The sequence below is a fragment of the Pinus tabuliformis genome, chromosome 3_2, assembly GCF_031772625.1.
Source record: "Pinus tabuliformis cultivar Carrire ecotype Pingquan chromosome 3_2, CPIR1, whole genome shotgun sequence".
NCBI classification, from domain to species: Eukaryota; Viridiplantae; Streptophyta; class Pinopsida; order Pinales; family Pinaceae; genus Pinus; species Pinus tabuliformis.
Window position 1 is genome coordinate 386,938,675 of NC_142302.1, and position 11,005 is coordinate 386,949,679.

Genomic DNA, 11,005 nt, shown 5'->3' on the forward strand with positions numbered 1-11,005 from the left:
TTTTAGACTCGACTTAATAAGAATTGATTAAAATACCAATCACAATATTCTATTCATATAATTTTCTTACCTCTAATAGGATTATTCAATCTTTTTTTAGAAATAAATAATGGATCAATAACATAATTGATTTTTAATTTCAAAAGAATAGGAGTGGATTAAAATACCAATCACAATATTCTATTATGAGGAGGAAAATCACATGATGATCAACATATACCTTTGCCTATTGTGTCCTTGGTCAAATGGAATTCAAGGTAGCTTTGCTTAGGAATTAGGGTAATTTAGTTGATTGAAAATCTAGTTTCTAAAATGGGTTTGTGTTTTTTTGTTTGCAGGAGGATTGGCCACTAGGAAATGGCGGCAGATGTTAGATGCTATAGTTTTTTTGTTTCTTCCCTGATTCAACTGAAATTTCTGAGTCTGTTTTGGTAAATGTTTCCACAACCTTTCACTAGTGGATATTTTTGTGAACATGGGACATTCAAATATATTTGAGAAGGTACATTAATTAGCGTTAGAAGACATCAATCCTAGATCTGGAAAGGTTGATTGATCTTGTTATGTACACCATCATCGTGATTCAGTGTAGTCTCAAAGCAAGAAAATAATCATCTGATGGCAAACAGATATGGATTGCACAGCTAGAAAATGATTGCAACATCCAAATATGATGCACAGGTACGGCTCTGATTGGTAACATAAATTCTTGTGGCTTATTGGAAGGTCGAAATTTTTGGATTGGAAGATGAATTTTTCATCACTTCAAAAACTATTTTGAGGGAAAATTTATGTGCTGAAGGAACGAATTCATCAAAGCTGGTAGCCATTTTCTGAAGGGGTTGAGTTTGCATTCTTGGAGATCAAATCCTTGGTTTGAGTTATTTGTCTCTGTACTTGAGCAACCACCAATAACAAACATCATACACATAGTTCTATATTTAACCTTTTACATTTTTAGCCTCAAAACTAATTGTGACGAGTGACCCACTCATTACAACAAACTGTTTGTGTTTGAAAGGTAATATCAATGTGTTCGGAATGAATGTCCACTATTCCCGAGTGACTGAGATAGAACAGGAAATGAAAAAAATGACAAGATCTTATATAGTTCTGTCATAGTTCTATCCTTCACATTTTTCAAGCTTCGGACCAGCAATGTAAACTGAATTTAAACTGCTCATAAACATGACAAACAACAAAATAATATAGCAACCCATGTATCATTAACATATCATCATCAAGGGCATCCCTTGAACATGTACAACTGCACATTTTTCATCCATACAATAACCAATCCAACATTAACTAGGTCGTCTAATCAAGTCATAAGTTCTGCCAATATGTGCTTTATAAACCATCATAATGCTCATAGGGATATAGGACAACTATTAATATGAATACTTTGCAAAACTCTAGTTGTTAGTATTAACCAAAACTCTTGCATTGCCTCATATCAACTACAGGTACCATGTCAATGTTGAAATTTTTCTCCAGAGTTTTAAGCAAATAGGTTTTGTAATTAAGAGCATGCGCCCTAAAGTTTGATGCCCACAATATTGAACTTCAATGGTACACAATTGAACAAAGAAAATGCAACAAGCCTCAGATTCACTAGCCTGCATATTGGCACAAACAAAGACATCCAATCAGTTGTAATGATAGTCGCTCGAAATTTGAAGAAGACAAATAACCAACTTTAAACTGCTCATAAACATGACACACAACAATGATTGCAACATCCAAATATGATGCACAGGTGCGGCTTTGGTTGGTAACATAAATTCTTGTGGCTTATTGGAAGGTCGAAATCTTTGCATTGGAAGATGAATTTTTCATCACTTCAAAAACTATTTTGAGGGAAACTTTATGTGATGAAGGAACGAATTCATCAAAGTTGGTAGCCATTTTATGAAGGGGTCGAGTTTGCATTCTTGGAGATCAAATCCTTGGTTTGATTTATTTGTCTCTATACTTGGGCAACCACCAATAACAAACATCATACACATAGTTCTATATTGAACCTTTTACATTTTTAGCCTCAAAACTAATTATGACGAGTGACCCACTCAATACAACAAATTGCTTGTGTTTGGAATGAATGTCCACTATTCCCGAGTGACTGGGATAGAACAAGATATGAAAAAAATGACAAGATCTTATATAGTTGTGTCATAGTTCTCTCCTTCACACTTTTCAAGCTTCGGACCAGCAATATAAACTGACTTTAAACTGCTCATAAACATGACAAACAACAAAAAAATATAGCAAACCATGTATCATTAACATATCATTATCAAGGGTATCCCTTGAACATGTACAACTGCTCATTTTTCATCCATACAATAACCAATCCAACATTAAATAGGTCGTCTAATCAAGTCATAAGTTCTGCCGATATGTGCTTTACAAACCATCATAATGCTCATAGGGATAGAGGACAACCATTAATATGAATACTTTGCAAAACTCTAGTTGTTAATATTAACTAAAACTCTTGCATTGCCTCAGATCAACTACAAGTACCATGTCAATGTTGAAAGTTTTCTCCAGAGCTTTATGCAAATAGGTTTTGTAATTAAGAGCAAGTGCCCTAAAGTTTGATGCCCACAATCCTGAACTTCAATGGTACACAGTTGAAAAAAGCAAATGAAAGAAACCTCAGATTCACTAGCCTGCATATTGGCATAAACAAAGACAGCCAATTAGTTGTAATGATAGTCGGTTGAAATTTGAAGAAAACAGATAACCAACTTTAAACTGCTCATAAACATGACACACAAGAAAATAATATAGAAACCCATGTATCATTAACATATCATCATCAAGGGCATCCCTTGAACATGTACAACTGCACATTTTTCATCCATACAGTAACCAATCCAACATTCATGTCATGCATATAATCCTTCACCACATAGATCTCATTCAGGTAGCTCAAATCAACCAATGCATGGTGAGCAAGACAAGCTCACTCACATGCTGAAATGTATCCATGCACACAACTAGGTTGTCTAATCAAGTCATAAGTTCTGCCAATATGTGCTTTACAAACCATCATAATGCTCATACCTGGGGATCTACTACAAGAAAGAAGCTACAATGGCCTTGCTTGATGTAGCTTATGTGAAGCAAATTAAGAAACAAACAATCACCTCATCCTCTCCAGCCCCTTCACAATGCTGGTACGGAAAGAATTTGAAGGTCTTATTGGCCTGAAGTCTAAGTGACAAGGGGATACAATTAAAACAACTTTAAGGAATTGGTACAAAGATAAGGATACAAAATCCTGCAAAGCCCTACATTTAACCTTGTCTTGGGGGATTTCATTAGCAAGAAGTGAAAAAACATTCAAGGGTAAGGACACCAAGCTTTATGAATGTTCTTCCCAAAGTATCAATATATTAAGTAATTTGTCTCCATCCCTCGTCATGCTCGAAACTCCGATTTTAATATTAACATTTAAATTCCCTTGGCATTCTTCTATGGAGCCTCATAAGGGATTTCACCTTAGGAAGGAGTTCGGTGACTAGTTTTTTTCTTCCAAAATCATTTCCTCAGATTCAACCCTAGAACCAATCAATCTTCAAATAACCATGGTGAACTCATATCCATCAAATTGGTTTTAATCGTTGCTCTTTAAAAAGGAACTACTGGAATCCAAGTTCTCTACGAATCCTTAGTGATCCAATGGATGAAAGGGGATTTTGTGCTAAGAAATTTCATGCTTCAATAATTATTCCATGACATCGAGCACCTACAATCGTATTTGTCTCACAGTTTTGCCCATACATATAAGTATAAAAACTTTAAAATTGATACAATATTTGAGGAAGGATTGGAGTTGAAGAATGCACCTATGAGATCAACAAGTACCAACCAATCAATAGAGATTTGAGACTAGAAGCAAGAACACACATCATAAATATTATCTTCAACGTTATCTTCTTGATCAGTGGAAGAAGACATTGAAGAGGCAGCTCCAAACAAAATGTTTTTCTCCCTTGCTCAATTGGCCTCCATAAGCGCCTTTTCCAACAAGAGCTTAGCCTTTAGATTGAGTTGACTCTTGAATTTCCAATGTAGACCAAACCAATTGTTCTGCAAAACTGGGATTTAGTAAGGATGAATAGGCAGAGTGTTTGTACTTAAGGGCTACTACATATGGGATGCGTCTGCCAAGCAAAACACATTAATCAGTAGTCTACGAAAATATCTTTGTAAATTCTCTCTTTTTATCTCCTATTAGAGTAGTCCTATCTGTAACAAAATAAACATATAATAAAGTTTGAGTAAACAGGACGAATGAAATTATGCCTTTGGAGAGAGTTAAGGGATTTCTCACCCAGACGCATCTCGCTGAATGTGGTCAGCACCCCAAGCCAACAATTCTCGTACAGAATCCAAGCAGCCTACTCGAGTAGCAAGGTGCAGAGGCGCGCTCCCTTGTCGTCTGTAATGGAAAAAACATACAAACAAGGGTGGGTTTGATTAAATCTTGAGTCGGAAGAAGCCTTGCCTATTCAGTCACAAACAACAAAAATACAAAGTTGACAGAATTTCCTTTCAAGTTCTGATAGAGCACATGTTGTTCAGGAAAGAAAGATCCATTTGGCACAAATTTTCAAGAAAAAAACCCAATTTTGACGAAAGAGGCACACATGTTATTAAAATGAAGAGCAATATTTCAGATGTAACAACTATATTTTCGAGGATACAAAGAAACTAATTACAAAACTGGGTGTCTCTATCTCTTACCTATGGCTCTATCTCTTACCCATGAGCTCCAATGGTTGCACAAACAAAAGCCCCATTTCTCAACATCGACTGAACAACCCCTACATGTTTCATTTGGGCTGCAAGGTGTAATGAAGTGGCTCCAGCCCCATCTCTCGCATTTACAAACTGGGAAAATCCCCAAGAGTCTGCAACGGGAGTAGACTAGGCAACTGAGAGAATGGCTTCCAACCGATTGGTGTGCACAAACAACGGCGGATTTGTTTAAATCTTGTGTTCTTGCCTATTCAGTCACAAACAACAAAAATACAAAGTTAACAGAATTTCCTTTCAAGAGAGTAGCCTCTGCCATTTGCAAATCCCCTTGTTGGACGACAGAGAAGAAGGCATTTTCATTGGAGACACTGCAGCTCAGAGCCTAACCCATTTATTACCAAATCTTGCCTGTTGAATCCCCAATGCCTTAAGCCCCTTATCAACACCTCTCAGACATTTGAATCCTAAAAATCCAACTCTAGAGTCTCAAATAACTTCTAGACAACCTTGATAAAAGTTTTGTTTCGCCTTGCTGGTAGAATCTCGGTCCATGGAATACCTTCAAAGTGTAGATTGTTGGTCCTTTGAATACCATGGTGGAGGTGTTGATTCCTCGAATGAGACATTTCGAGCACACCAAACCCTCTCATGTCACCATGTCTCATTCCTGCACACCAAACCCTCTCATGTCACCATAAGTAAAAGAATTTGTGTAAGGGAAAAAACATACAAACAAGGGTTGATTTGTTTAAATCTAGGCAGAGTGAAAATGGCCTATTCAGTCACAAACAACAAAAATACAAAGTTAACAAAATTTCCTTTCAAGAGAGCAGCCTCCGCCCTTTTCAAATCCCCTTGTTAGATGACAGAGAAGAAGCAATTTTCTTTGGATACACTGCAGCTCAGAGCCTGACCCATTTATTAGCAAATCTTGCCCGTTGAATCCCCAATGCCTTGAACCCCTTATCAAAACCTCTCAAACGTTTGAATCCTGAAAACCTCTCAGACATTTGAATCCTGAAAAATCTAACTCTAGAGTCTCAAATAACATACCAAACAACCCTGATAAAAGTTTCGTTTCACCTTGCCGGTAGAATCTCGGTCCGTGGAATACCTTCAGGGTGTAGAATTTCGGTCCGTCGAATACCATGGTGGAGTTGTCGATTCCTCGAATGAGACATTTCAAGCACACCAAACCCTCTCATGCCGCCATGTCTCATTCCTGCACACCAAACCCTCTCATGCTGCCATAAGCAAAAGAAAACGATTCAGTTTCGATGGTTATTGTTTTAGTTATAACGAGATTTTTGATTAACGGTGATAAACATTTTAATCGTCTAACATTAGATCAGACGAATTATAATAAGACACGTAAGACAAGAGGGGAGTTGATTTCAGAGGGGAACGCTTTACGACGTAATTAACTTGTAAATAAACTTTGTTACAATACCATGGCTTATCAATACTACTTCCCAAAAATCATAACTTATGTCAAAATCAAAATATTTTATTTTATTTTATTTTATTTTATTTTGGTAAAAAAAAACTTTCACTTTCATTTAGTTTTATAATTTAAAAAAAAAATTATGAAGTTTATTAAGCTCTCTTAAATTTTTATTTTATATTAATTTAAATTTATTAAAGTATGTTTAATATCTATATATATATATATATATATATATAACATAAACCTTGATGGGGGTATGTGCCTAGGAGGAGGACAACTAGATAGTCGATCGCTCTCGTGTGGAGACATGACTCGAGACTTAATGCAAGGTGGTGGGAGGGCAAGTGAGTTGGCCTTTGTATTGTTTCATTTAATTTGCAAGTGTGTGAAAGTCGAGTCTCTCTGGGATTGTGGCAATACAGAGAGATGGGTTTAAATACTTGGGAAGATGCCTAGCCAGAACATTTGGTGGTTAAGTCATTCTGGAGAACAAGCTTTGTGGCTCTTGTAGTAGACCAGTGGGGATCTCGAAGGAAAGTTGGTGTATGCCGACTATGGCATAGACAAGAACCCGGGAGACTCTGGCGGACTCGGCAAGCCTGGACTCCAAGATGGCAAGGTTCTATTGGTAAGTATGCTCATCTTGGTTTTTTCTATTCATTTGGATTCTCACTAAATTGGTCTTGGAGCAAGGTCTGGGTGGTGTGGGAAAATGATTATTTTTCTCAAGGTCCTGTGTTGTTATGGTGGACTATGCATGGGGTTCTTTGGGTTTGTTATCAGTTTTTAGGTTCAATATTCTCCTTTTCATTCTGGGACTTGCCATATTTGGTGTTTTGGGGAATTGTTTCATCCTCACTTAAAATTTCAGTTCAGGTGGAAACAATGTTACTTTTTGTGGTGCCTGACAAACTTTGGAGTTTTGTGGGGCTCCTCTTTCTGGTCATGGTAAAGGAACGATCCCCCTAGGAAAGCTAGCTAGGGGCCTTTGGCAATGGGGGAACTACCAGTTTGGAGGAAGTTGTCGTGGCTGTGTGTATGGTGCGTGGCTCCACAATAGCCAGAAAGGAGTTTGTAGATTGAACATTGGCCAGGGGTGGTAAATCTTGGATTTGGGAGCGAGTGGTGGTTTTGGAGGGGGAAACTCCTTGTCATTCCTTACGATGTGGGTAGAGGCTCGTGTGGTCGATGAGTTGGTGCACTCTTTGGGAGGTTTGAAGTGGTTTCGGGGTGGTCGAAAAATAATTGATCGTGTTTGTGTCTGATGGTTCTCTGGTGGTTTAGGTGAGGCTAGACGTAATATGAATATGGCTTTGTAGTCTTCTTGTTTGGCCAAAACCTCCCCTACCCTGCCTAGATGCAAAGGGAATGTTTGACGTGGGGGCATGAAGGCTGTCCATGATCGTGGAGGAGGTAGGAAAACTCACTGGGGTCATGGTTGTGGTGGTGGAACGACCCGACGTAGCGGCAGGGGTGGCAGTAGGAGCCCTGCTAGGCATGGGTGTGGGTGTGGGTGTGGGGGTCCACCTCGTCGTGCGACCACTTCCAGGACATCAATGCAACCTAATCAGGCAATGTTGGAGGCTCACGATAAGACTCATCGCGAGGAACATGAGACTGCGATGGCAACACTCCAGCCACTGCAATACATCCAATGCCACCTTCATGAGTGTGTGGTTGTGGTGTGGCATGGCCAGAATCTGCTATCAGAAAAGATGGACAAATTGGAAGCATGGCTGACTCATCTGGAGCAACATGTAGACTGCTTGTATCACCCTCCTCCCCTCCCTAGGAACAGTGCCTGACAATTCGACGTCCATCACTTTTGACAATTAGCCATGGTGACTGGGGTGCTATGTATTTTACAGGTTTTTTGGTGTCTTTGGCCTTATCGGATTTGGGAAACAACCCTTAGTTTATTTTGGATTTTTTGTAATGTTCAATTATCAATGGTCAACAAACCTAATCAAGGTGAGACCACTAGTTTTTTGTTACTGTATGTAATTTTTTTGGCGATTAATAGAAAGTCTCATTCACAAAAAAATAAAAATAAATAAATCTTGTTTACCTAAGCGATGAAAATATTCAAATATAACAGGCACAAAGGCCCACAAAATAAACCCCATATGGAGCATCAGAGATAGCCCAAACAACATAGAACCAAACATTACAATGAGGTTCAATAAGCCCTTGCAAATATCTAATAGAAAAGTAGGGCACAAGTGTTAATTTTTGTAGAATCGGATGTTTTCTAGCCATGAAATTTGGTGGAGAGGCTAGAATACATGAGATCTCAAAAACCCATAAATCATTTATGGCAATTCCACCTATAAATTACTTAATTAGATTATTAACCAATTTTTAAATATTCCTAACTCTAAACTTAGGGAATATGGTTAATTAATCAATATTAATTAAGTCAAGACGAGAATCATCTAGAAACTCACACGGATCGATCCAAAGATGATCCTAGCCATCGATATGTTTTAATTTTGGTCGTTGGTGCTCCAACATAGGATTATAAGAGGAGGTCAATGTGGTGATGGAGAAAATACTTGAGAAATTCAATTTTTTTGCAGATTGATTTCCATAGTAGCAGTAGTCAGTTGTCGGAGAGAGCTAGAGATCGAAGTAGTGAGTGAGGGGCAGGGATAGTGATCTGGAGGAAGATTTCCAGATCTGGAGAGGCAACAACAAGAGGGCCAGGTTATCCTAGAGAGGCAACGCAGAGCACTGCGCAGAAGCTTTAGAGAGGTCAGTTCGATTTGCTGGAGAGAAAATTGTTCTTAGTTCCAGAGACCGGGCAAAGGTTTTAGAAGGCCGGAGAGATTATTTCCTCAGTAGCTAGAGGCAGAACGACTTCATCATAGACTGGTTGGAGGTTTGACATCAAGCAGATTGTGTAAAGCAGTGCAGAGGCTAACGCAGAGGGTCAGAGGGCCGAGTTTTTGAAGGAAATTTGTGTCGAGGTTGCTGGTGGAGGAAGGGTAAATTTCCTTCAATAATTTTGCCTAGATTTTCTTGTTGTGGATTTCCAGTTTCAGGCATCCAAATTGTACTCATATTTTCACTACTGCATAATAATAAAAACCCTCACTGCTGCACTGATTTTCCCAAGTTGGGTTTTTTTGAGGATATTTGTCCAAAAATATTTGTCTCATATTTTATGTGTGTATGCTAGCATTTCTCTATTTCCAGCGTTTTATTTTTTTGTAGAATTTTATTTGGGAAGGTTGCAGTGCATTTATTTTGATATTTGTCGTAGCACATAAATTGTCAATTAATTAACGATTATGAGAAATAATATCAGTTGCTGCAATAGGGTTCTGGTTTGGAATTTTTACATAGTATCAGAGTGCAGTTGATCAACCGAAGAGCTTAGAGGCAAAAAGAAGGAATTTCACTGCTCAGTGTGGGTAGCAGGCCGAAATTCCCAAGGGCAACACAGTGTTTTGCCAAGAGCCTGAGTTACTTGAGGAAGACCGATTTTTCTGAGAGGGGCAGAAAAATTCGATCCTTCCAGATCAAGTGATTCTAGAGGAAGAGGGAGTAGCTCAGATTTTTCGTTGGGCAGATCTCTAGCTGGATGCAAAGGTTTTTGCAGCAGTTCGCTAGAGCAGAGCCAATGCCGGGGTGGAAGAGAGAAGAGCACACACATAGTAAAATTTTTCCTTAGGGAACTTAAAGTGTCAAGAAGTTCGATTTTCCTTGCAGATCGACAGTAGTTGTGAGCAGATCTTCTCACTCCATGATCCAGGTGGATCTTGGTGGCCACCCGCCAATTCCACTTAGACCCCCACCATTGCTTCTTTTAGTTTTTCAGTTTCCTTAATTATAGCACAATTTACTATTTTTAGCATTTTTTTCGGGTCCTAAACTTTCAGAGCCATTTTGAGGCCCTAAACGACGTTTTTTGGGAAATCTACCACAAACAATTTTGTGTCTAAAATCGTCTTTTCCATCGTATTCCTCGGAGAGATCTTTCCAACGGGCTATCATGCGCATCAAACGAAGATAATATGACCAAGTCGCGGCCCCAGGAAGTTGGTTGTCCAACTCACCCCAACGGGGCCCATAAACTCTTGGTGTTACATCTCCTTGGGTCAGGGTTTTGGTTGTTTAGGGTTTGCTCTTATTGTTCAATAATAAAAAGGCCCTTGAGCCTCATTGTAAGACAGTTCAGAGGCATGTAGCCACCACATCTCTTCTCAGAGATAAGCTACCATCGCCCTAGCTGGTTTATTTCCATTCCTGTTTGTAAGCATATTTCAGTATTTTACATTAATGAAATGAAGTATTATTTCCACTACATCTCTGTGTTTACGGTTATCTCTATAATTTGTTGTGTTCTTGTTTAAATTCGGATCAGTGGTATCAGAGCGGTCTGCTTTTCTTCTCTGTTTTTCTTTGCATGTCCCCAACAAGGTCGAGATATAAGGAGTTAGGGCTTGAACTGGTCGAACCTTTGCAAGACCAGCCTCGCAAATCCCGACGGCCTCCCATGGCGGATGGAAGAAAGATGAGGGGGCAGGAGATCTTATCAAAATCTAACTCGAAGAAGCCCTCAAGCGACAAAGGAACGCGATGATGGAAAACTTTGCCCAGATCCTTCAGCGGCTACCCAGGGGCGACACATCGGTTTCCAACAGCAACTCTGGAAACGCCACACCATTTAAGGTACAAGTTAATTTTGAAATCCCCATATTTGAGGGTTAGATAGACACAGATGTCGTCGATAAATGGTTAAATGTGTTAGAGGGTTATTTTTCTATTCATGATTTTTCC